This window comes from Amblyomma americanum, chromosome 3, assembly GCF_052857255.1.
Source record: "Amblyomma americanum isolate KBUSLIRL-KWMA chromosome 3, ASM5285725v1, whole genome shotgun sequence".
Classification (NCBI taxonomy): domain Eukaryota; kingdom Metazoa; phylum Arthropoda; class Arachnida; order Ixodida; family Ixodidae; genus Amblyomma; species Amblyomma americanum.
The window spans coordinates 185,548,318-185,575,590 of NC_135499.1; the positions used below are offsets into that span (position 1 = coordinate 185,548,318).

Genomic DNA, 27,273 nt, shown 5'->3' on the forward strand with positions numbered 1-27,273 from the left:
CGACCAAAGGGTGGCATGCGCGAGAGCCACTTTTAATAACGCCGCGAGTCCCAGCGCACACGTGTGGTCGGGGCTACGCAGGCAACCAGCAGCGCGCGCAGGTGGAGCTGCAAGTGGTCGTGGCACGTTTCTTGTTTACTCTCCATGGGAAACTGCCGCTCGTTCCTAGGTTTCCATCTTGTTTATCTCGTATTTCGTGTCCGGCTCCAGCAGCAGCCTTTTCTGCACCCATTGCAACCTCCAGAGAGGACGCAGGTGTATATATATATATATATATATATATATATATATATATATATATATATATATATATATATATATATATATATATATATATACTATGCAACTTGCGGCAGCATCCTAATAACAAGATGAGCCTGGCACACTTTGCTATTTATTGCTGGTACTACACTAGTTTCGCTCTACCTCCATCTCGAGCCCTCCAAGTTCCCTGTCCACTGATTTCTTATGCCTAGTTGATGGAGTAGTGCGCGTGCCTATATATGCACCCACAGTGGGGGGCAACTATTCGCATTTCCTACGTTTTGCGCCGTTACTGTCCGGTTACCCTAATGAGCACAGGCACTTTTACTCAGTTCTTCGCTTATACTAAAAGCAATGCAAAATTCCACGCTTTCAATGGCAAAGAGTTTAACACTTTGCTATCATTGCAACCGGGTTTGCTTGTGGTCGATTCAGCCCAGCACCGCTAGCATCTCAACAGTATTCGCTGCCTTCTGCAAAAGGAGCAGGTGAGGAAAGTCCATATTGGAGCAGTGGTGGTGACATATGAACTGCACTACATGGAGTGTCCAGAAGCAAGCTTGGCTGTGGGGAACGGTTGACAACGACCGCAGATAACCTGAGCTTCCATGGCAGACTGTTTCCCGGTTTACTCGCTTCTTGCACCTCAACACTGCTGGCCCCCGATATCCAAAGGCAGGAACAACTTTGCTCTACGCTTCTAGAAATCGGTGACCACGCCCTTCAATTCTTTTTTCGTCCACTTAATGGCCATAAAAGAATAATATGGGTTCTCTGTATACTATAGACAATCATGCAAGGCATTTGCGTGCAGGAACCGGAAAACGCTCCGGCTCGTATTGTTGTCGGTCAGCCAATTCGAAAAATCCTCCTCCCTTGTCACCGGTAGTCCCACTTCGAGTAAAACCCGTGTCTCTGAAGCCCTTGAAACTGCTCAGGTCTAAAGCTGGTGGCGAGCACCCACCTCCGCAGCTAATGTGAAGCACCTATGGCAAGTGGTGGGTCCTGCGTCTTCTTCTGAGCACCATCGACACGCGACCGACGGGGTAAGGGACTCCCCAGCCCTTACCGTTCTAAAGGATACCTCCTCCATAGCAATATCGTTATGAGGGAGGGGGAAAGAGCTAGGGGGAATAAGGGTACGTATGCTTTTTCTTGAGGAGGATATAGCAAATGCTGCCTTCTCTCCAGGTAGGCTCTCGTATCACAATTTTCGTTTTCTGGTCGCGCACGCAAATGTAGGTGCGTGAACGTGTGGGCGCGAATGGTGCCACAGGGCTAACATGCACCAACGAGCTGAGCAGACATGGGAAACGTACAGCGCGCGCAGTACGTGCATCATGCCCACTGAAATTCGTCTGCGTCACGGAAAAAAAGGCACAAAACGCGAGCCTTAATTCGAGCAAATGGTGAAAGCCTGTCAGCCGGCGGCGTATGCGCGGCGCCAACACGGTTGTCACAGCCACTTTGAACCCGTCCGCGGACCGTGGAGCGCCCCGAGTGTGTATATATATACCGGGCGTGCGTTGAGTAAGTGACCGCGGTCACAGGACGTACAGGCGGGCTTAGTGGGAGGCGCGGGATGACTGAACGACGCGGCCCAGAACGGTGCCCGACAGAGACTGATGGTCGCCGAGAACGAACAGACCGGCCGCGGAGTCACGTGCAACCACTGGCGTTACTTTAATGTCTTGTTTTTATTTACGGTACCATCGCTGAGGGAGTTGTATAGTGTAGCAGGTTGGCGAAGAGAAAACAGGAATGTATGAAGCAACTGACGCATGAAGAATGAGTGAACACATTATTGTAGGGCGCCGAGAATGCCTGCGCACTCTTACAGCTTTGTATGGAAACGAATAGCGATCAATTTTTAAGAAGGTGCCCGAACCTGGCCGCTAGGATTAAGACTGAAAAGTCTCCGACCTAAACTGCAACGCCCCTGATTCGAACGCGAGGAATTTGTGCTACTTCTTATTATCCTATATACAAGCAATCTGAAAACAATGAGCTCACGTTCTTGGCTGCAAAACGTGGTTCTCTGCCTTCAACATCCTGAAGTGTACATGGAAAGGATCCTGCTGCTATGAATGAGGGACAGTCACAAAGTAACCCTAAAATGGCGATAAAAAGATCGCAGACAGGTCGTACTGCGTTCCAATCTGTAGGATGTGTTATTTCTCACCTCCAGTTGGTGTTGTGTGGCGCGCTTCATTATCATAACGGAGAGGATTGCTCAACAACAGCCCATTCAAATTGGCGCCTTCTTGAAAGCGCGCAGCGATGATCAGCAGTGCGTGATAATTTGTTCTAGTGCGAAAGCAGTACTTCACTAGCAGTCCTGAAAAATATCTGGATGCCTGTGCGAAGCCTCTTTAGATGCGTGCAGAAATAAAAGAAACATTTGCGCGACCAGGTTTCGAACCCGTGGAGGCGCAAACAGATCAGTTTCGCTGGCCACTGTACGGCGTATTTCCATTCCTCCAACGATACAGCGTGCCAACTACTCGTCTTGTCTCCTGGCCGGTCTGAAAGCTTTTCTAACGGCGTTTTTTGGTTCAAGGCCCCTCATAATGCAACCTGTATACGAGGTAACACCGACCGCGACGGAAAATTGTGAATTATTTGCGGAGTGCGGTAATTGCTTGTTCAAATAAAGAAATCAACGAGTAAAACTGGTTTTCATTGAGTGGCTTAAAGAGCGATTTTCGCTCTCATCTGAAAACGACACCGAAAACCGACACCGAACGAATCATGCCCGGCCGGTAACACTCAATCGAGATAGCTGAAGCGGCAAAGCGAATGCTTGCTAAAGGGGACCTCGTCGTCAAGGAACGCCGTTGCCTCGTCCGGACAACCACGACATCATTGCCTACTTCATGGAGTCAGCGACGACGACGTCCGGGCTGCTTTGGCGGCATATGGCAAGGTAACCGAAGTTACCCGAGAAAAGTGGCGAGTTAGCCAGTTGGCGAGGTTAGTCGCCCTGAAGTTGAAGGCGGGAAGCACGATTGACGATCTGCTTCATCAGTTACGTGTCGGAGGTGAGCTTGCCTTAATGGTGGTCCCGAATCAGGCTCCGTTGTGTTTACGGTGCGGCAGCACGGGCCAGTCAGGCAGGACTGCAAAGTATCACGTTGCTCGAGATTCCAATGCTTTGGGCACGACGATACCCAATGTGTAAAGACCTATACGCTTCCATCACAGGCCAGCCGAGGACTCATGTGGTGGCAGAGCACGTCATGGACGCTCAAGATGCGGAAGAGGTTTCCAGTAGTGTTGCAGGCGAGTCAGAGCGGGCGCCAGCTAAAGACGCACCTGACCGTGCCAAAGAAAATCAAGGTGCTGCTATCAATAGTGAAGAAGCTCACTCGAGTGAAGATGCGCCCAGCGAAAATGCAGTTGAAAACGACTGCGGCAGTGCTTTGAAAGCCATTTCGGTGGTGGACGTGAATGAAAAAGCGCAACGTATGGATGCTACGATGGGAGGACCAGCAATGCATGAGAAGACGGTGGATGGGGACGGTCGATGGTCGATGGGGATGGGGTTTTAATAGGGGAGATAAATACGTTCTCCTCCACTTAATCGTGGCTGACACTGTTCAAAACCACCGGACCCCACCCTCTGGTCGCGTACGCTACCGAGCGCACTCCGAACACGGCGGACCACACTCTGGCTGACACAAACAGGCATTTATTGCTGCAGCAACAATAACGCCAGCTACCAACAAAACACCCTCAGGAATCGACTCTCCAGTAAGGTTAGGAGCGAATGTACGCCCACGCTAGGGCAGGGATACTCCGCGGCCGGACGGGACGAGATGCGGGAGAACTTCCTCCCGACGAGGCCTCGCCCCGCTGGCGGAAAGCGGAGCGCCGTGGTCGGCACGTCCGCTCGCGACGACGTCCCAGCCGAAGAGAGTGATGCTCTCCCCCGCGCGCACGCAGCAAGCCGTATGTGGCGATCCGACGCCGGCGACCTCTCTTGTTAATTAAGTTAACCAGGGAGAGTCGCGTAGCGCGCCCCGCATCGAGGCGATGCTGTTGCTGCAGGGTGCATCGCGGGAAAGCCAACAAAGGGGACTGCGGGGCAGGTCCCCACATCCCCCCAACCTTAAGTAGACCTACGCGCCTGAAAGTAAATGCTATGGAGGAGTCCCCTGGTCTTCATGCACTTGAGGCAGGCCTTGCAGCGGAGGTCACGACGACAGCGTCCACGCAGACTTCCGCGGAGTGAAGGTCTCCGGTGGGACGGCTCGCATGGCCCGTGGACTACGTGTCCGCTGGCCCGTGAAGAGATGGCTAGTTGAGAACTGCAGGCCTGGATTCTGCAGTAGTCGCCAGGGCAACAGCAGCTGGAGGTGACTGCGACTGGTCTCGCCACAGCTGCCCCGGATGGATGCGGCGAACAGTACACAGGCCGCTCCATCGCAGCAGGCGGCAGTGAGACGATGTGCACCGGACAGCAAGCCTGGGTGGCTCACCGGATCTGCAAGGTTGCCGAAACACTCTCGGCGTGGCTTTAATCACGGGAAAAGAAACGTCGTCCGCATAGGCCTCGTGGCGCAATACATACATACATACATACATACATACATACATACATACATACATACATACATACATACATACATACATACATACATACATACATACATACATACATACATACATACGTACGTACGTACGTACGTACGTACATACATACATACATACATACATACATACATACATACATACATACATACATACATACATACATACATACATACATACACACACACACACAAACACACACACACACACACACACACACACACACACACACACACACACACACACACACACACACACATACATACATACATACATACATACATACATACATACATACATACATACAGGAATTTTATTGCAAGATTTAGATATGCAGTACATAGCGAGTGCCCGCAGAAGCGCAAGCGCTTGTGGAAGGGCCACGGCAGTCACAACAATGCGCGGTCAATACAAAACGTTGCAAGTACACAACTGTTATTCTTAGCAAAAAAGAAGAAAAAATTAACAATAAAACAAAGCCGATATATTGCATATAGTTCAGTTAACGAATCACCGATTGATAATTATGTAAAGCAAAGAAAATCTGCAATCAATAAACGGAACACAAAATTCAATAACAAGATCCAAGTTACAAAGCAGCTCCGTATTTTCCTTTATTGCAACTTTCAATCCACGCTTGCAGTCCAGATTCCACAGCCCTCATAGAATCACAACCCAACACCTTTGCAGGTAGTTTGTTAAAATAGTAGGGTATATAGCACTGTCGTGTCCTTTTACCATAGTTGGTATAAACCCTAGGAACTTTATAACGCGCTCTGTGCCTAAGTGACTGGTTTTTTATCAGGCTATTTAAACTGCACTGAAAAGTAATTTCTGAGAACTAAAACTTGCGCGTAAAGTCATGCAGAGGAATAACTCCTGGGGCGCGATTACGGATCAGTCTCAATCGAAATTGTCTCAAAAAGTATATCATTTGCCTCTCTCCTATTGGTCGGCGGCCATTTTGATTTTTTTCGTCACTGACTGACGTCGTAAATGGCGCAGAAGTGGTGACGTTGGCCATCTAATTATGCGGGCAGATTGAGACGATTTTTTGAGACTGGAAAAAGTAGTATCAACACGTTTGAGACAGAAAATGGCGGCTGTTTACATCGTCGTATACGCGGGTGACCGCGCGAGCAACGGTGTCGGAGGGTGCATGAAGACGACTTTGACGCGCGGGAGAGTTATTTCGAGGAGACTGCGCAGTGTCTGTGCGACGAACTCGCCGTTGAACTGGGAAGTGCGCGGGTGAGTGCGCTGTCAGTGGAGCGGCAGGTGCTGTGCGCGCTGCGCTTCTTCGCCTCCGGTGGGTTTCAAGGCGCCGTTGGAAATGAAGAAAACGTCGGCGCAGCCCAACCGACTGTGAACAAGCCTTTGCGGCGGGCAGCGGAGACCAATGTCAACGTTGGGTAACAGAAGGGGGGTGTTTGCTTTCCGAGGAGACCCGAGGAGAAGGCGGCGGCGAAGGAGGGCGTCCTTTGCCTAAACGTTCGCCGCGGCAGCATCTCCGGCGTCGTCGGGTGTGTCGATTGGGCACTCATCACTATCAAGGAGTCTGGAGGCAGTGCTGCGAACGAGCCGCAAGCGGTTCTACGCTGCGGACGTAATAGTGAGTATACCTCGGCCACTGTTTTTGACCGCATGAGTTCAAGTGCTACAAGTGCATGAGCTACAAGTGCGGGCCTCGGCAGCGAGAGTGAGTACGGGCTGTGCTTGTTTTTTCTCAGATCTGTGGCGCGAACATGTGCATCCTGGCCGTGGACTCGCGCTGACCCGGATCCTTCCGCGACGCGTTTGTCTGGCGGCATTCCGAGGCGGAGGAAGGCCTGCTGGACGACGGTGATTTTTTTTCTGGGTAAGCAGTAAAATAGCCGTGTCACCCGTCGGGCGAACTCAGTCACATCTATTGAGCTGCAGCACTATGCATTTGGCCGGATCTGCTAAAGCTACAAGAATCAGTCTGGACAGTTACACAAATGCAGACGCTTTACAGTATGATACAGTGTATTGCCACCCTTTCCTTTTGTTAAATATAATTGCAGCAGAAACACAGTTCACATATTACATTGTTGAAATGCATAGCCTTTCCTGTTGAAGAAACCAAAGCAAAATGCACCTGACAGCGCTTGTGTTTTGTAGGCAATCATAGCGCATCATTTATATGAATATGGTGGTAAAAGACTGACCTTACAGTGGTGCTCACTTATACATCTAAATCCTGCATGTATGTATGCTCTTGAATGTCATATTCAGCAAAGCCTGGATGTGGGCTACTTGGCGTGAGTTTTCTACTGTATAGCAGAGTGTCCTGTAATGCTGTTGAGATCACTGAGAAAGGACATGCTTAGCTGCATCATTTTTTGTTATGCAGGAGACTATGTCTACCCACTGGAGCCATGGCTGCCTGCACCAGTTGCATGACATTACAGACCTGACTCAGCAGAAGGCCTGTACAGCATGCCACATGCTTTCACACAATTTGTGGCTGAGCGCTGTATTGGTGTGCCGAAGAGCTGCTTCCGTTGCTTTCAAGGACACCGGATGCACCAGTGCCAGTGGAAGTGGACAGTGCGCATCATCACCGCACGTGCTGCACTTCACAGCCTCTGTTTGGATGTGCCCATATCAGCAGAGGGTGCAGGCGACACTACCTCTGACCCAGATAACAACGGGCCACCTCTAAATGGTGGCTGCCTCGTACAGACAGGATCCCTCCTCACCTGCCTCCTGAGAAGAGCATGCGGTGCTGTACTTTTGGCCTCTCTAGGACGACCCGTCTCCAGAGGAAGGCGTACCGAGGGATGGTGCAGCGGCAGTTGCGATGGAAAATCTAGCGTCCAGAGACGACTCACCATGCTGGCATAGTCATATCAGGCACTCTTCCCCTGTTGCCACTGTCATTTCCTTGTGTCATTGCACAACACACATCTGCAAGTGTGTGAGCAATTGTGTGATGTGGTTGTGCCCTTGGCCAACCTGTGTGCAGCGAGAAGCCAGCAGTGACAAACAAGTGCCCCCCACCGGCTGCCACTTCATTTTCAGTGTGTTTGCTAGTATATCTTCCAGTCCCTCAGCAGCGTGTGGCACAGTCTCTTCCTGAAGACGGAAAAGGTGTTGAAGCAGCTCGCCCAATTTCTGAAAAGCATCATTTTGAACTCTCTTTTGTCAATGCTTATGTCAGCCCACCTGCCCCTTCTCTGCTGTCTCCTTCCAGCTTGGTGGAGTGCCTGTGGTCATTACCTGTGTGACGAACATGCATGAACCAAACGTGTAGTGCTGGAATAAGGCATGAAATATTTGTGATGCTTTTTGGAATCAAAAAGCTGTTTTTTATTGCACCATACATTCAGTAAGCGCGTTTATTTTTTTAGGCACAGCATTTGACACGAGTGTTTCTATTACAGAAAAGGCAGTGTACATACAAGCATACTTTACCTTGATGTACAATTACCGTATGGCATTTCTGAGTGCAGTTAAGAAAAAATATCTGAAAAATTGAGTTCAAAGTGCATGTTTTCTTTCATACAGAGGCTACCTGTACAATAAATATGGCATAGTACAGTGTACATGATGCATTTTCCGGACTACAAAACATTTTGGCACATATAAGTAGTGTAAATACCAAAGCTAAGCTTTTAGCGTAATGGTGTGTGACTAGGGGTTTCGCTCTGTGCTAAAAGCTGTACCTACTGCAAGGAAACCGCTGTACAACAATGCATAATAAAGATTGTAAGGTGCAGTGGCTACAATGACTGCTGAATGACTAGAACATCTTCACTGATAGACAAAGATGTGTAAACATCACAGACACATCATCAAGGAGATGGTGTGTGATTAGAGGTTAGTTTACAATCACAAATCATGCAACACCGTTACTGGAAATGCTCTACAGCTCTAAGAATATACAGGCAGCTCCATTGTGGGAAATTTTGAGCACTCGGTTATTGCCCCATAACTGACACCTAGCTTGGTTTGCGTAACACAGGGCTATGAAGTCTTGTCCATGATGACAAGAGACGGTGACAATGCCGAATGGCCGGACAAGCTCCTTGTGCTATCATATAATATGTGTGATAAGTGCAACTGCTGTCAAGCTACTTTTCGCCTAGGTATTTAATGTCCTAGTCATTTTCAACTGGCTGTTCCCTTTCAAACTGGAGTGGCCTGTATACAGGGTGTCTCAGATATGATGGACCATAATTTAAAAAAAAAACAAGTGGTCTTCCGATCTGAAAGGAAGTGCATGTTATAAGCTATGCAAAGTATTTAAAGCCCTTCAAACACTGCCCTCACCAAACCCAGTTATACCTACATCACTCCGCCTGCTGAGCAAAATACAATATTACACATCACTGCCCTGTCCTACCTACCTCACTGCCCTGGATCATATGCAATTCAAGCGCTGTGTACCAGCAAACATGAACAAACTTGCTCAACTTTCTGCCCAGTTGCAATTAGCCTCTATACAAGCAAACTACTTCTTTCCAGGTTGACCCTGGATCTACTACATGATCAGTAAATAACGTTAATGGAACAAGCTCGTTCTCTCCTCGGTGACAATAGCAAAGTTATCAAGTCAAGTGCTTCCTTTCTCTCTAAACAAAGTGGAGCATAAACATCACAATTTCTGCATCTTGCACAGGAAAAAAAAGAAACTACGGCAACAACTGAACATAAACCGAACGGAGCTACAAAAATACAAACGGCACATCAAGTGCTTAGCCCGATGTGGGCGGCAACACTTGGTTACGAGGCAGAAGAGTGCTGCCACAGAGGCAGGCCGTGTCGGCTCTCATTTCCCGCACCGAGATTGCAAGCTATCAGCAGCTGCACCTGTCTGTCGGCAGTTGGTTCTATGTGATGATTCATGGTTTTCTGGTATTTTCTAAAGAAAATAAACAGAACCACACGTCACTCGGCGATCGATAGGCGCCGACCGAGAACACAGACTAAAGTTGTCTTCGTCGATTTTCGAGCCGAGCGCTGCTTGTAAGTTGATCTCTGCAGGCCCGTGGCATTCACTGCCTTCAATCAGATTTTTCTGCGCACTTAAGACATCCGCAAAGTACCTTGATTTTAGACGACACGCGAAAAAACAGGAACTAGCCATGGAATCAGCTGTTTTCTTGCACGCCGCCATGTTCACGCGATACCACTGCCAGCGCGCCCTCATGGCAAAAGAAGTTAACCTGCAGCAAATTTCATTGCAAAACTAAGAATGCTTCTAATTTTCCCTCGTGTTGTTGAGATTGCAACACAGTTTACTACCAAAATAAAACATTGCTTGTTTTCTTCATTGCGTTTTTGTTCATTTTCAGACTAACATGTTCACGCTATACCGCTGACAGCACACCTTCGCGGCAAAAAAAGTGACTGAACAGCAAACTTAATTGCAAAAATGAAAACACTGGTTCTTTTGCTTGGTGTTGTTGGGTTTGAAATACAGTTACTTAGCAAAATAAAACATTACTCGTTTTTATTCACTGCGTTTTTACTGCAAAACATTAGTCTACGGTCCCTTGTCGTGCGATTAGTGGTTTCGGGGCGGAGCCCACCGCCTCCTTGCTCCGCATTGGCCGATTCGGCGGTCGGCATTTCTCGGTGTCGTCATTTTGACGTCACTGTCTCAATATTGAGACAGTTTTTTGAGACTGATCCGTAATCGCGCCCCTGCTTTAACTATTGTAGTTTTGTGGTCCGGCTTCTCGTGAGCAGTGCCATACAATAAATTAGTCGAGATTGTACACAGGAAACTATCTACCTTCTTGATCTTACAAGGGCCACAAGAACCATACACTGAAACACCATATCTAAGGATAGATTCTCTTAAAGGTTTATAGACAGGCTGACGCAAGCTTACAGGTGTATTGTATTGTATACAGTACAGCTGCACAGAAAGAGCACGAAGTCGCTTTAATAAATAGTCAATTTGGGAAGACCAACACAAGTTGGAATCAAGATACAGGCCAAGATATTTAACACTTGCGAGTAGGGTAGTGCCGAACATTCGCAATTGGCACGGTTGCTACCATGCAGAATAACCGACTAGGCAAGTTCAACATTCTTGTGAATATTTCTGAAACATATTAACGCAGTTTTCTTTTTGTTTATGTATATTTGATTTCAAGGTAATCCGTCTACTATTTTATTGATATCGCACTGAAGTAGGTTTAGTGCGAGTGTGCTTGATCCATGGGACATTACTAAAGCTGTGTCATGAGCATACTGAAACAATTTTGCATTTAATTTTAGGTTAAACATATCTTTTACATAAATATTAAACAAAAAGGGTCCCAAAGCAGAACCTTGTACTAAATATCAGAAAAAGTACTAAATGATTCTTTAATTTTTACTACTTGTTTACGGTGCGAAATGTAGCTTGCACAAAATTGTTGGTATGGACCACGGAATCCAATACTTTCAAACTTATGTAACAAAACAGAGTCCTCTTCTGTATCGAATGCTTTCGATAAATCTAAAACTAATCAAAAACATATTGATTCTCACCCAAGTTACCATTGATAAAATCACAGCAGTCTTCAAGAAGCTCAACCGTACCAATATTGCGACGGAAACCATATTGTGTAGTACTCAAACAAGAATACTTCTCACAAAAAGATGTCATATATTGGTGCACAATTTTTTCCATCAGGATGTTAATGACTGATAGTATGGCAATTGGTCTGTAAAATGTTTGATATGTCTTTTTCCCCGACTTGTAGATTGGTCTTAGCACTTAGATCTTGAGACCTGGTTGTTTTTTCTCCTGTCTTAATACAACCATTAAGTATATGTAAAAGTACTTCTTTAAGTTTGGAGTAATTGTTTCGCAAATGATGCAGTCTAATCCGATCGTAGCCTGGTGGTTTGCTGTCTGGTAGCGTCCTGATAAGATCCCACAACACTTCTTGATCAACAGGAGGAAAACCAGCAGAATTAATTGTTTTCTTGCCTTGGTATTGGATGGTAGAAACGATAGTTCGTTTTTTAAGTTCCCTAATGGATGATAAGAAACGTGTCGGGCGGCTGCGCAAACGCAAAGTTCTAGTGAACAAAGCCCTTTCTTGAGTTGAACGAGACTGCTCAGTTCATGCGAGGTTAAAAAAAACGGGTAGGCAGCGAAGTGCGCCCCCTCTCAACCACACGGTCCGGTGGTCGTGTCTCTTCGGACGTCGTGCAGGCAGCCCCGAAGAGCCTTAGGCCTAACTACACCACTCTGACAGCGACCGTGAACAAAACAAAGACCCGAAAAGGGTTGCTACGCGCAGCCGCGAGGAGACATCAGCTCTGTGGGCTGTTCCTACCCCATCTCACTGCACGAAGGAGCTTATGAGTGTTTGGCGCCCACCGTATCGGACGGTGTCGGAGCGGCCGGTGCCGAGCTGCAATACCAGCGAGCTTGTAGAGGCACCAGTGGCCCCAGGCCACCCGGCTTCCGGAGCCGCGACTCCCAGAGTCGAAAAAAGAGTAGAGAAAATATATACGGAAAGCTCGGACCACCCCCGCGGCTTCCGCACTCACTCGCATCGGGCTCGGCAACTCCGCGGGCGCTAGGCCTCGCGCTCCCTCGATGCGGACCAAGTGGTTCTCGTGCTGAAGATACTCCGGAGAAAAACATGCTGAGCATGTCGAAAAGTTTAAATGCGCTGCAGCGCAATGCACTTCGCACTCAAGAAAGCATGCCGCAGGACCTAGTGATCAAAATTCACGCTAGGCCTAGCTTGTGAAATTCAGTTGCAAGTGGCGCCGGTCCTGTCGTTTCGGGCGCATCCTTTGTCTTCGTCTGTTGCGCCGTCTTCTGTTGTAAAGCAACCTTCTAAACAATTAGTGTGTGCCCTGTGTACGCTCTAAGTAATGGCCAACGGACACTTATAAAAGTGGTCTCCCTTTCCTCTCTTCCCTTTCTCCCTCCGTTCCCCTTCCCAAATGTACGGTAGCATACTGGGCGTCGCGTAGTTAACCTCCTTGACTTTCCATTCTTATTTCTCTCTCTCTACTAGGAGTAACGATCTAAAACTCACATTAGTATGCATGTTCATAATATTTCGTTTCGTGTCCCTTGAGCGCAGTAGCATGACGTCAGTGCATTTTACTTGTGGAAAGGGCCGGTAGTGGCGATACGTGTCCTATCTTTGTGTTTCCTAGCTTACCAAAGCTCCATTTTTCTGTAAAAGCAGCTCATTTTTGCAAGTACAGAAACTGGCAATCCACGAATCTAGGCCGATTTCCTCAATGCCTGTCTAAAGCCAGGGTGTAGTCAGAATGTAATTTAATTGTCTTCTGAGCTCAGCGTTCGTTTCTTCCGTTACTGACATTGTCCTACTTTCTATGACGTGCTAAATGGAAATGTTGACAAGCAAGGTCAACGAGCCCAACATGCTGCCGCATCCCAACCCAAAACACCCTGTTCTCTTCAGGCGAGATACACTTGCGCTTGACGCAGCCATGGAGAGTGCAGAACTCCTGGAGGTCCCCATCACCACTGCGGGGGTAGAGAATCTTGAGCCGCTCAGAAACACGGTATATGAGGCCGTCCTATTATTACAGCATTTCTGCTAGGACCAGTTCCCAGCTGCTCGTCAGTACGACCACCGGAATTTCCTCTTCACGCACATGGAAGGCCATTGCGTACAGATAGCAGACCTATTCCTGCATCGATAACTTCTTTCAGGCTGCTGTTGTACAGAGGGAAAAAACGCTTGTCTAGAACATGCTCTGGGCATGTTCCGGGCTGACCACGTAATATCGAGCGATAACATTTGATTAGCAATGGTCTGGATGTAAGCATGTGCAGTTAAACTCAAATTATTTCATCATAATTTTGTGGCCTTCCTGATCGTAGCGGCTTTGGGAGCTGCGGAACACGCAGTTTGATCGTTCTAGATGAGTGTTTTGCTCTCTGTACCTTACAACAGTCACCAGTTTGTCGTTACGTAACTGGGCACCAACTATCCTTCTCACTAGTCACAACAGCGGAAATAAGAAAAAGAATGATCATCGGCACTTTTGTTCTGCGCCTCCACTTCTTTTCATTCGCAACGACTATACGATGGCTTGCCTTTTGGTTAGCGCCATACAAATGGTCTCCGCCGGACTCGCTCGATTTGCTCGTTCGCGTTTGCGAACAGCTCGAAACGCTGCCCGCCGCGGAAGGGTACAAAACACCAGAGAGAGCGTGCACCAGAAATAAAAGAGCGCTGCATCCGCCACGCGAGCAAGTGGCCGTCAGGCGCGTGTTAGCGCCGCACTCCACCTCCTCGCGGTGATTGCAGGCGTCGCTCGCCTGATTCGTTCCCTGCGTGCGTGGCCGCCGCAAAGCTGCTGGGCGAGCGTGCGCGCACGACCCGCGCGCGTTGCTGCTCTGCGCGAGAAGAGAGCTACTCGGTCGGCGCAGCAGCCCAGGTCCGGTGTACTACACGGCGCGTGCATGAGTGATGCGGCGTAGGAGAGACGCGTGTTTCGCTTCCGAGGGGCTGCTTTGATCTTCCTTCTGCTGCGCTCTTGACGAATCGGTCTTCGGCAGCGGTTCCGGTCTCGAGACTGCACGCGTTCCTGCTTTAGTGCACAGAACGTAGTGCCTCGCCGCATGAAGGTGTACAGTTGGATGACGGAAGCCAACAGTCACCGAAACCAAGGAGCACATGGGGATGTCATTTAAAGCGAAAGCTTTACTACGCCAGCCAGCGGGCCATTTCGGCTCGTCGCGCACTTCAGCCGTGTGCCGTGGCCGACGAACGACCTTGAGCCGCCGTCGCCTAGCAACACCGCAGCCGCGCTCCAACAGATGGCGCCGCCGTCGACGCCGCTGCCGTCGCCGCTCGCTCCACCAGATGTGCTCCGCTGGGGTAGAGGGAGAGGAGGTGTCGCCTCGCGGGGATATACATACATACATATATACATACATACATGCGCTTCACCTCAGTGTTTGTAGCCGTTATGCAGAGCAGAAAGTGACCCAGCAACGACAGAATGAAGCGAGGAAGAGACAACGCGCTCAAGAGACGCCAGGAGAACGCGCCGCACGACTCGAGAAACGTCGTAACGAAGATGCGGCTAGAAGAAGTCGTGCCATGTCCTGGAGTGGCTACAACTGCGTAAGAGACCGGTTCGAGTTCTCGAGAGTGTCGGAATGAGACGCTGCGTAGACGACTTGCCGAGGAAACGAAGCTTTCGCAATTCAACTTGGTTTAACCAGAGCTAAACCACAGCCAAATTTTTGCATTAATTTTCTAGTTTTCATTACCTGGAGATCAATAAAAGCAGAGAAAAACCACATGCCACCCGTGGGATCCGAACCCACGACCTCCGAATTTCGCATGCGGTGCTCTACCACCTGAGCTACAGCGACGGCTGTCCAATTTTCTGCTTTCGGGGTTATTTATGTTGCGTGTAACCTAACCATGAGAGTGTTCACCAGCGACACCCTCGTCCATAGCGGCAGACGTAGCACGTCCTGTATTACTGCGAGTGCTACGTCGGAACGTGGTCGAACGGTGAGGACTGAATATTCCCTTGTCCGCTGAATAGCTCGTTGAGGGCCTCGAATCTAGCAGCCTTGATGCCATAGGTGCCATAATTAAGAGGCCTATCGCACAGCTTCCGCCGTCACCGTCGACCATGTTCCTACGTGGCACTCGCAGCAATACAGAATGTGCCACGTCTGCCGATATGGACGAGGATGACTCTAGTAAAAACTCTCAAGGTTCGCTTACACTACACATAAACACCCCCGAAAGCAGCAGATTGGACAGCCGTCACCGTAGCTCAGTTGGTACAGCATTAGAGGCGAAATTCGGAGGTCATAATTCGGATCTCACCTGCGACATACGTTTTTTGTGCTTTTAATAATTTCCCATTGATAAAAATTACAAAATTAATAAAAAAGACATCACCTATGTTCGTTGGTTTCGGTGACTTGGCTTCTGTTTTTTTGTGTCACTAAGAACACCTCTTCGCATTCCCTTGTCTGCTAAAGGTAGAGCTGGGGAAAGCTGGCGCGTTGTTCTGCTTCGTTTCTTGTTTATTTCACGTCTTATTGCTGACCTATTCTAGATACGAGGATTTTGCTTCGTGGATTGCACTAAGATGATGTCCAGGGCTCCATTCGATGTAACATTGGGCGAAGGACGTGACAGCAAAGCTTTACCACCCAACGCGACAAGACGCCCTGAGAGAGGTCAGCAGGGAGAGCTAAGATGGAGAGAAAAAGAGAACGTTGGGGTGCCATCTCACCGCTGTGACACTCTCTCGGCCAGTCAGCCCCGAAACCTCAATTTAATTGCTCTCGAATCAGCATTAGGCCAGCAGGAACTGCCCACCTCATCTAAAGTTGTGGAGACATCATATTTCTGGTTGGCGTGCATTTTGTTTCAAACGTTGCGCATTGCCCCAGGACGCGTGACACCATCTCCGCGATTGATGTGCGCGTTGTAAATAATTTGTTATTATAGATTATTTATACTGAGCGATTTCTGTTTCTGAGCGCCGGGGGGGGGGGGAGGCCGGGGGAGGGGGGGGGGTGCATTGACGTCTTCTCCAGGGGAGGTCAGCAACCGTGCTCACTTGGTCTCCAAAACTAGTGACACATGGACTGCAGCGTATGTAGTCTGCTGTCGTGCAGATGCTGTCCGTACCTTTGGAAATGCCAGCCGGTGCTGCGATACGGGAAGCGAAGCCAAGCGGCCGAATGACGACGACATCGAATTCCGATACCAAGAGCCGATCTCTGTCGGCATACCGCATACGCCAACGTGGTTTCAGCGTTGTGTTTCGCTTTGTCACACTGCGCCGACGCCGATGCTCGGCGGACGTCGATGTCGGTGGCCCGCAGCCGACAGCGCGTCAGTCGGCCGATCCCCCGGTCACATTACAACGAGACAATGCCTCGTTGTACGTACCGGCCAGTACCCGTCGCTGTCTTCACTTCGCTCCGCCCGCGCAGATGCGACGCGAAACTGCTCCGGCGATGCAATTGTGATGCAACCGTTCGTCGTTCAGCGTTCCGGGTGGTGTCATACGCGCGCACATGTGTGTGGGTGGGTGTCAATGCACCCAGGGACAGTAATGATTTCGCATCCCCGCAACTAAGTAGTCTAAAGTGGGTGCCGAATTTTTTAACAAAGAAAAATGTTAGGACATTTTTTTTTTCAGGTGGCAAACACACTACTGATTCCGACCGATCGTCCCGGGAGAAACAACACTGTACAGTGACTGACAACGTTGCGGAAAGACGCAGCGGCGTAGAGGAATTAATTAACCGTTCGGTCTCCTGGCACAGCATGGTCACCCGAAGCGGACCGCGACCGCAACTCTCACCGGGGCGCCCTCTGGCAGTGGAACATTGGCGCCGAGGTCACCATGCAAGCGCCTGTCTTTTCCTTGACGTTTCTCGATCGTCGTTGATCATCCAGTGGCCAGATATATACCGAGTGTTTCAGCAAACACTTTAGAAATTCATAAAAATAGACTTTACGAGAAAAAAGAAATCCTCTAAAGCAGGAAATTTTCAGCTGCGGCGGACTTTAGTAATTGCAGAAAGTATGCTATTAAATTAATCAAATTCACTAATTGGCTTTTTATTTAACGACGATTGGTGTTTTTCACTTATAACGTGCTTGTAGCCACGGAGAAGACTATTCCCAATAAGTTTTTAAAGCGAAGAAAAAGCAATTTTCTAAAGCCCTGCAGCGCAGGAAATCCCGTGCTTTTTTCCACACCCAACCAAAGCTCAGCGCACGAGCAGCACCGGAAGTCTGGTGCAAACGCAACGTCCGCTGGTGACGTGTCGCATTCACAACGGTGGCCAATTCGAGACGTCTGTGGTAATAGGGAGCCTCGACGCTGAGCTTAGACCGCGGCCGGCGTTGTCTTTTGCTTCTTGGCTAGGCACAAAAGAATTGATGACGGTTTAGCATTTGCCAGCTGAGCGCGAAATATTGCGCGAAAGCACGTTTTGGCAGGTTGACACCAGCTCCATCTGTTGTTGCTGCGAAGGCGCGCTATCCGTCTGGGAGCAGAACTGAGTCGACCTGGCCTTGTCACGCTCGGTTTAAAATCTCAACCACGCTACTCGTCTTCGCTAAGTCAACTGGGTCTAACTTTTTTATTGTCACTGCCTATTTACCCAAACTGCGCCGGCAGGCTATTGCTCAAATGCCGCCTTTCTGCAGCAATGTAGTAACGCCAATGCCTTTTGTTCCAGGGCCGTGTGTCTGTCAACGCATGCAGCCCACACCTCTGAGGCATCCACTGACCCAGTTATGTGCGTTTCACTTCTTTTATAAAAGAATATACTACAGGCCTCTTACCACACAGCTCAGGGAGGACAAATATGAATGGCTTCAACAAGTGATTGCAACCGATCACCATCGTCCAGTTATTGTTGGTGGTGACTTCAATTCAAAAATCATTCTTTGGGGTTACTCCACGACCGGCTGCAGGGGGCGTCGTCTCGAACAAGGCGTGGAGTTTTCTAACTTACGCCTTTGCAACGAGCCACATGTGCCCATGTGTGTCGGCCTCCACACTAGACGAACCGACACTACACCGGACCTTACTCTTGCAACCCTTGGCGCGGTAAAACACTTAAGTTTTCGATACTACGTGGAGTAGCAATCACTTCGCCATTGCCATCCCTGTTAACAACAAACAGCTTAGAGAGAAGAAGTTGCCCTCCCTTTACTGTCAGCGCTCTCGTGAAGTTTCGCACCATTTTAAATGCCATAGCTTCCAACAATTTGTCCATGAGGTTACCACAGCTAAAGCGATGGCGACAGATGAAACATAATGCAGCGAGACAACCACTCAGTCAGCCTGTGGAAACGAGCCTCTGTTCTCACGAACCGCTACCATACATGCGGCAAGCGCCACAACGATCTTCTAAAACTTCATCGCCACTACACTATACCATACGCGACTACACACTTCGGCTAGACGAAGAAAACTGGCACCACGTCTGCGCTGTGATGGTGCAAGAGAGAGGGCTCGGTAAACTATGGGCCTTTTACAGAAGCATGGCTGGAAAAAGGAAAAAGCGGACTTCCATTTTCGCAGAGCTCTCCTTACAACAAGCGATGTCCTCGGTAGAGGAGAAACTCATCCGGACCTTCTTTCCTCACGATGAAGACCAACCTCCTAATAGCCCTCTTCCCGTTACTGTGTCTATACGCTAGATCCCGAACTTGACCAGCCTTTCACAACAGGGGAACTGTCGGCGGCGCTCACTCAAGGAAAGAGCCACTCAGCCCCAGGACACGACGGCGTCCCCTGGCAGGTGCTTAGGAATCTTAGTGATGCCGCCAAAGCGCCGCTCCTAGAAACAGTAAATAGCTCGCGGAAGACAGGGGATGTACCGGAGCAGCTCAAGCTAACACTCGTTAACCCCGTACCAAAACATGGAAAAGGTCCTTCCATCATTTCCAACCTCAGACTAATTGCTCTCACTTCGATCATCTGGAAATTGATTGAGCGGCTAATCAACAATAGGATTCAATATTACCTGGAATACGCCACAACTTAGTACCATGGTACCAAATTGTGGCGTGTTCCAGGTAATATTACAGGGTAATAATACAGGGTGCGCCCTGCGCTAACCGGCTTTCACCCCAATTGGAGTACACAAGATTGCTTATGGCTGCTTTGGCGAGTCATTAATCGAACTTTCCGACACCTCGTACATGATTACGTCCTCGCTGTCCACGTGAGAAAAGCTTCTGACAACGGAGATCAAAACGTCATCCTTGCGCAGCTTGCACAGGCATACCCCAGTCAACGAGCGCTGAACTGGATCCGGAACTTTCTTCAAAGCAAATCCGTACGTCTCAACTGTGGCACCCCACGGGAGTTCCTCACGGCTCAATCCTCGGCCTTTTACTGTTGAACTTGACAATGACGAAGTCAACAGGACGCCTAGAACAAGACAATGCAGCAAGGTTCGCGATCTATGCGGACGACGTAACAGCGTGGGTCGAAGCCAATGATTTTTAGTCGGCCGATGACATGCAAGCCGAGCTGCAGGCAGTGGTGCACAGCCTGGAGACCTCACTAGCAGAGCTGAGCCTCGAGCTAGCATCTGACAAGACCGAATTTCTTAGCCCGTCCCAACAGTTGCGTCTTCTCATGGCAGTCCAGGTGATCATATCTCGTAACGAATCACTCAAGCTTCTCGGTGTGCCCGTCAGCAGCTGCAACAGTCCTCGTACTAGGATCAAACGCCTCAAGAGCACCTGGAAGAGTTACCCTACATGCACCTCATCACTCATATGTCAAACAAGTACGGTGGTGCAAGGCAGGAGGCTTGTCAGACGCTGGCTCGCGCGGTAGCAGTTGGCAGGATTCTCTACGGCGCCCCCGTGTACAAACTGACCACGAAAATCCACGAAGACCTAGCTAGTCTGCAAAGAGCCACGTTACGCACCATAACGGGTCTACCACGACACGCGCGCTTCGTTGCTTTAGAGGAAGCGGTGGCCCTTCCTCCTATGCAGAAAATTATTGAGGAAACCGTAACGCGGCACGAAACACGCAGAACTTGCACGAAACAGGTCGAGCATTGGAACGCTGGTACCACCAACTCTCCGCACCATTTAATTATGAAGGCCGGCGGGCACCGCCTTGGCTTCGTCCACACCTCGGCCGCTACAGCCGTACGGCTCCACCCAGAGCACAAACGGCGGCAAGGCTGCATCTAGCTCGACACACGGCCGCTAATAGGGAACAAGATGAGGACATATACGTAGATGCATCCCTGAATGATGGCCCTATATCAATGGCATGGCGCAGCTGTGGCAATCTCAACTACAATGGCTGCCGTACTATTCGTGTACCCGGAGGGTGCATAAAGGACAGGGAACTGCTCGCTATATACGGCGCTTTCCTACAGGTGGGAAACGTTCTGGCCGGTAATCCACTGCTGCGAAACTGAAATGTCGCGCCAAATCCGAATACTCTGATTCACATGCTGTGCAAGAGCTCCACAAACCATTCTCGACACACCCAATTGCACAGCAGATTACTTTTATGATCAGAGACCTCTGAACGCGCAACGTGCGCATCCGCCTCGCGTGGATCCCTGGACACACGGGCGACGACGTCGGGAATCAGTCCGCTCACAACGCGGCTCGGGAGAGTGTCTCGTTCCCTCCTCCGCTGGAATACCATGCCGCTGCAGACAGCCATACTGATATGTCCAACAAATTGGCTGTCCTGATGTGCAGACTAGAGAGTGCCAAACAGAGGAACCGTGCTCGACTTACGGTCGTTACACCACCAGGTTACCTTGCTACCTCAGCTGCTCTCACATGGCATTAGCAGATCTTCATTAATAAGATAATCAGCGATGCCACCTAGACGTCAAACATCATCCGTAAATGGCTTACCGGCCCTCGCTGGCATCAAAGGGTCGGAATGCGTGGATCTCCATAGATACCGTCGGAGGTGAGTCCTGCGGAGCATAGTCCGACGGAGTGAGTGTATCGGTTGGCTCTTCGAGAGCCTCTACGCGGAATATGGGTTTTTGTATGACTGCTGTCAGTTCCATAATTACTTTTTGCGTGTCTGGATTACTGCGAGTTCTTTCCTGGGCACTCACCGGTTGCTGATGTTCTCGCTGGACGGGTGGAGATGGTGGTGGCCCAGGAAAAGGAGAGGCCTGGTTCTGCTGGACGACTGCAGATGGCCCGGGTCTGATCCGGGAGGTACTCGGAAACCCCGCCTCCGTGGAGTGGAAGTCTTGAGCGATGGAAAAGAGCTCGAGCGGTCTTGGGGCTTCAGCTTCTGGCTAATGGAACGTGGCCGGTCCCATCGGCCGATATGCTTGGATGAGCGCTTGGGTTGGTCTGCCTCAGCTTTTTGTATTGTCTCCCACTGCCTGCGCTTGACCGTATCAGGGGCCCTAAAGATTTCCTTGCAGCAACTATCGCCCGTGAGATGTTCCTTGCCACACAGGCGGCAGGTTGGTTTGCCCGTGTGGCGACTTGATAGGCCGCAGCCTCTGCATTTGGTAGTTGGACTTGCGCAGACGTTGGAGACGCAGACGGTGCGCGGGCTCCGCAGCTGCGATGCAGAGCTCTGTGTTGTAGGCCCAGCGAGGCATCCGTCGTGGTCGCGGGGAAGGGATCACCTGCAATGGTCAAACGTCGCCGTACGTTTTTCTGGTTGGTATACTCTCGTCCCTAGGAATCCGACGACCTTGATGGAAGTATAGCTAGGATGTCACTGTCCCGAGTGAAGGCACGAAATCATCGCAGCCCATGTGGAGTGCGTCCGTTGTCGCTCCTGCTCGCAGCGTCCTCATATCGGCGAGGTGACACTTCCGCACATTCAAGTAACTTGAGATACGCTGACGCTGCCATGGCCATGTCGCCCACGCACCACCAAAACAGGCACCCCTGAGGCCAGCACTTTTTGTGAAACTGGCGCTACAAAACCCGAGTAGAACTGCCTATACTAGCCTACGGCCACTGCCGCGCAAGCTTCCCTCGCTTCGCGGACGATACTTTTCCGTCTGATACACTTCCGAACACGCAGCAATCACACACCAACAGATGCCAAACCTGGGGTCTAAATCAGCGGACGACGATGATGCCTCGCAATCAGCCCGTCTGATAGTCACGTGAAAAGTGTAGGATGCAAAGAAAGGGTAAGAAAACTGCAGGTTGGGCTTATCAGGGCTCTCAGAATCGACGGTCGCGTATTTGACGCTGACTAGGCTTTTTCTAGTGCAGCTGCAGGCAACGAAGCAAAAGATAACGCCGCCAGCAGTTTAAGCTCAGCTCCGAGCCTCACTAGTCTGGGAAATTACCGTGCACAGACGCTTAGAACTGGCCGCTGCCGTCACTGCAAACGTTGCCAGCGCACATTGCGTTTGCATTAGACTTCCGGCGCTGTTCATGCGGCGATTTTCGTTTTGGCGCGGAAAAAAACGCGCGATTTTCGGGGTCCCGCGACTTTAGAAAATGTATTTTCCTTCGCTTAAAGCCTGATACGGCATTCGTCTGATCCGTGCTAACTGCCAATCTTCGTTAACTAAAAAACGAATCAGCAAAATTTTAGTTATCTAGCAATTTAGCATGTTTTTTTTTACAAATTAATGACTTCCGCCGCAGCTGAGTTTCGTTGTTTAGATGTTTTTCTTTTTCTCTTTCGAAAAGGCTGTTTTTAGAATTTTCGACAGGGTTGGCTGACACAGCCTGCATGTAGCGCACATGCGCGTCCTTTGAAATAAGCGCCGCCAGGACAGCCCCTGAGAGAGAGCGGGAGCAGCTCTGTCGGCGAAGAGCGCAGCGGCCATCCTTCCCCTCGATACGCTGCATGCGGAGCGCATGCGTGCCGCGTTGTCCCGGGCGCGTTCCCAATGAACAAAACGTGACACGATCGTGACGTATTGCGTTATCGCGCGCCGCCGCTCTCGGGGCTGGCGTTGTTTTCGGGCCGGCCTGTAATAAAAGGGGGAAGCGATCGCTGCCACATCCTCGGCCGTAATGCCCGGCTGTCTTAGTCGGCGGCGATGCGCTCTCTGAAACAATGACGATGCCGCCGAGGGAGAAAACGCGTGGCCGGTTTCTGATAGGGCTGCTCGCCGACGCCGAGGCGCTAATGCTCCGCGGACGTGCCAAAAGCAGCCAGCGCCTAATGGGAGGACGCCGGCCTTACACGGGCACCACGTGTGTGTGTGAGAGAGAGAGAGCGAACGCGGCTCTGTGCACGCGTATGTATACATATACACACGCATACGTCTTTCCGCACACGCCTGCATGGCCGCTCTCCGAGACGGTCAGCCCTTCGAAACACGATCTTGATGCGGCCGCTGTGCAAGACGTGGGAGATGGCCGGGTGTGCATCGACGTTTCCGTGCGGAAGGGAGAAGCGAGCCAATGCTCTCGGCCGACTAATTACAGGGAACACTTGTGGCATCGCGAAACTGGGGAGGCGCGCCCTGCGAGAAAATTCTTTTTCTCTCGATTGCCTCTCTTGCGCGCCCTGCCGTCGCGCCCTGCACCTGTTTTGACGACGCGTGTACATTTCTGAGCGAAGGTCTCTGTACAGCACATCACTACATTTGTTTAGATTCGATTTTCGTCCTCTTTTTTTTTCTCGGTGTTTCTGTCCCACTGCCGGACTAATCAGACGGTCTGCCTCGGACGAGCTGGTGCATGTTTAAAGCAAGAACTCTGAAGCGTTATTTCAGGATATATATACAACGGGGAATTGAGGGGCTCCTGATGACACGAATATGAAGAATGCCAACAGTCACTGAACCGAGGTACAGGATACCGAGTGCTTAAGGGAAGATCCCGCCACTAATTTCTTTTAAAAATAGCGTTTTCGAGATAAACCGAAACCTTTTTCGGCATAGTACTATTAATATTAGTATGTGTGTGTGCTCTCCTGCTGTCCTAGTCACTTGATGCTGCGCCATTATTCCCTTAAGCAATATAGGCGGACGTCAGGAAACAGGCGAATTCTGTGAACTAGTTCGTTAAGGCGTGAATTTGGCCCTGTTGGTTATCCATGAAAACAGCTAGCGCAAGGAACAGGGCGAGGGAACGACACACCACGAGCGCTGCTAACCACAAAGGCTTTGTTTGCAACGAGGCAGTGAAGAGAGCATGCCGCCTCGGTGAAGAGGACCAGGGAAAAGAATGACGCGAGTCGGTGTTTAACTGCCACCTGATGTATTTGGAAGCTGTTCTGAGCTGTGGGCCGAAGTTTTGTAACGAGCCCTCCGCACGTAATCCTGCTGAATTGCTCTCGATAGCCGGAAGGGTCTCCAGTCGTGCGGAAAAAGAAGATCGGGCTGTAATTATTTCGGAAGGCACTGAGTGTTTGAAGCACAGCGGAGGGTAGCAGAAAGAAGCGCGAACTAGCCGTTGAGGACACCATTAGTTTTTTTGAAAAAAAAAGTGACCTAGCATTGCGTGTGGAAGACAAAGAAGGTGGATTCGCGGTGACGAGTAGAAATGTCTATGATGAAAAGGTCAACAACGCAAAAGATAAGAATTTCAAAAAAGTTGGGCAGCCGGTTGGTAGGATGAAAAAGAAAGCCTTGTCGCTGTGTGATACTTTGAATTCGAATAGTCTGCGAACTAATCTGAGTGTTACTAAATTGAAGGACGGACTGAGCATTTTCTTCTCAGCCAAGAAGCGTAAATAAGGGATTCCCCTCAGAGCTATTGCCTCAGAAAAAGTGTCCTGGCAAAGCGTTCTGTCTCGATATTTACAAAAGCATTTAAGTCCTATGAATGTAGAGGACCCCTTTTGCGTTAAGAAATTGGGGGTAGGGGATAGAACTCCTTTCAAATAAGAATCTTCCTGGTGGCACGTTTTGCGACTTTTCCATAGATAAAGAAGAATTATTTTACTCCCTTCCACAGAAAGAGCTGCTGGACACTGTGAGGGAACGAATTGAAGAGTCCGAACCTTTGGGCTTTCAGAATGTCAGTTGTATTTCCGTTGACAATTTTGTAGCTCTACTACAGTGCTGTTTCTAGTCTACTTAGGTGCGATTTAAAGATGGCATGTACTACGTGCAGAACGAAGGGGTGTGCATAGGTTCCTGCCTTGCCCCCTTCCCAGCGAAATTTATTTAGCACAGTGCTATAAGCGCATTGCTATGGGCTCAGAGGCGGAACAAGGATTTAGTTGAGAATTGTCAGCATGTTCCGCGAAGGGGCTGTGGGGCTCAAGTTCACGTATGAGTTTCCCGTTGATGGCAGGTTGCAATTCCTGGATTTATGTCTTTTCCTGTTTGAGTCTCAGGTATGCTGGATGTATCGGCCAAGATCCAGAATAGAAATTTTACTCTACCATTCGGCCCAATCAAAATTAGCCAGAAGAGGCATGTAACGAACAGTATGCGTGGTGCTCTGAAAAAGTCATGCCTCCACAAGATCCAGTGCAGCCTTGATGAGCAGGTGGCACGGCTTGGTAGGTCTGGCTACCCGTTGGATGTGACAGCACCCTTAGCCGAGGGCCTCACAAAAGGGGTCTACAAGAGAGATCGCCCTAGTCCGAGCCGAACAAAAGGCGAGCAGCCTTCACGTACATGCTCGAGTATTGGGCGCGAGGACATACTGTGGAGCCGCCTCTCGGCGGTGCGCGCCTGACGCACTAAGCAGGATAACGCTCGTTGAACTGCTTCTGTGTGACGCTTTCCCAGGCAGTTTAGTTGCGCGCTAATAGTTTATTTATTCAATTAATAAATACACTTGGTTCTGGACCTGTTTAAGCTCAATTACAGGCATCAAGCTCACTCACTTGGCACAAGCAAAGCACGTTACCGTGTGAATGAACTGTTGAAGTGGAAACGACCGTGCATCGACCAGCGTTGTTGCTGATGCTATGGAGAGAACTGAAGGTGCCACACCACCAGTCAGAGGTAAGCGGTCACTGAATCTCGTTAATAAGATTTCTCCGTGACAGGTGCGGAGCGCTTTCGGGCAGTGCCGGCGGAAGCGGCGCCATTCGACTGCACCCTTGAACGCAGTCAGGTTGGACTGTGGAGACGACGCGGAGAAATATTTAAATGTAACTGTGCTGTATCTCACGGCGCGCATTCTTACTTATTGACCGCGATCATATATTGGCATTCGAGCTGTGGGCGAATGTGTGTTTCCTCATGAGGTCACAATTTGTATTGTTCTATCTCATGTTTACGGCTTTCTCGGCCATTTGAAATTATCAGTCCATTTAAGGCTGCGTGTGCGTCCTTTTTTTTTGTCTGTTACGCTGCAAAATCTATTTCATTTAAGTGAAAATTTCGTTGTCTATCACCAATGACTTCATTGAGAAGAAATTTGAGACCTTCCGACTTTTGATAGAAGGGGAGGCCATCTATTAGGCGAAGCACGTGGTGGTGTGCAGCGTGAAGCTTTGCAAAGACGAGGTCACGTTTGTTGGGCTTTTCCTTCAGACCTCCTCCCTCAACAAAGAACCTCACGAACTGGGGATAGAAATAAAAGGAAAGACAGCGACTGCTGCATCTTGCACTTGCAAAGCAGTTTATGAATTCTAACGTTGGTTTCATGGATGGAATATAACTGTTGTAGTTTATCTTCTGCTCTGCAGGCAGTTTTCTGTCAATTAAATTCTACATATTATTAACAAATATTATGAAACATTGTAACATGTAATCTGCATCTACTTCTGAAACAACTGAGAACATCGCAATGTAAGGTGTGTTTGGTAGAACTTACACATTTATGCTAATATGCGTGCTTTGTTTTAGGAAACAAAAGTTGGTTATGCCTTTATTTTTCGCAGCCAGCACAAGTGCCAGCACATGGTCGCTCTGCTGCTGCACATTCATGACGCAGAGACCTTCGACCGCATGTCATCTACTTATTTGCCTCAGCAATGGGGAAAAGATCAGAGAGCTGGTGTGAAGGGAAAATATGCACCATTGAAGATAGTGGA

At 49.5% G+C, this 27,273-nt stretch overlaps 1 long non-coding RNA gene across 1 annotated transcript; it reads left to right on the forward strand.

The window, feature by feature from the left end:
- Window positions 1-5,752: 5,752 nt before the first annotated feature.
- LOC144125627 (uncharacterized) lies at window positions 5,753-7,313 on the forward strand. The gene is made up of 3 exons (XR_013313397.1): window positions 5,753-6,469; window positions 6,588-6,715; window positions 7,232-7,313. It is a non-coding gene; the product is annotated as an uncharacterized LOC144125627 (long non-coding RNA).
- The last annotated feature ends 19,960 nt before the right edge of the window (window positions 7,314-27,273 follow it).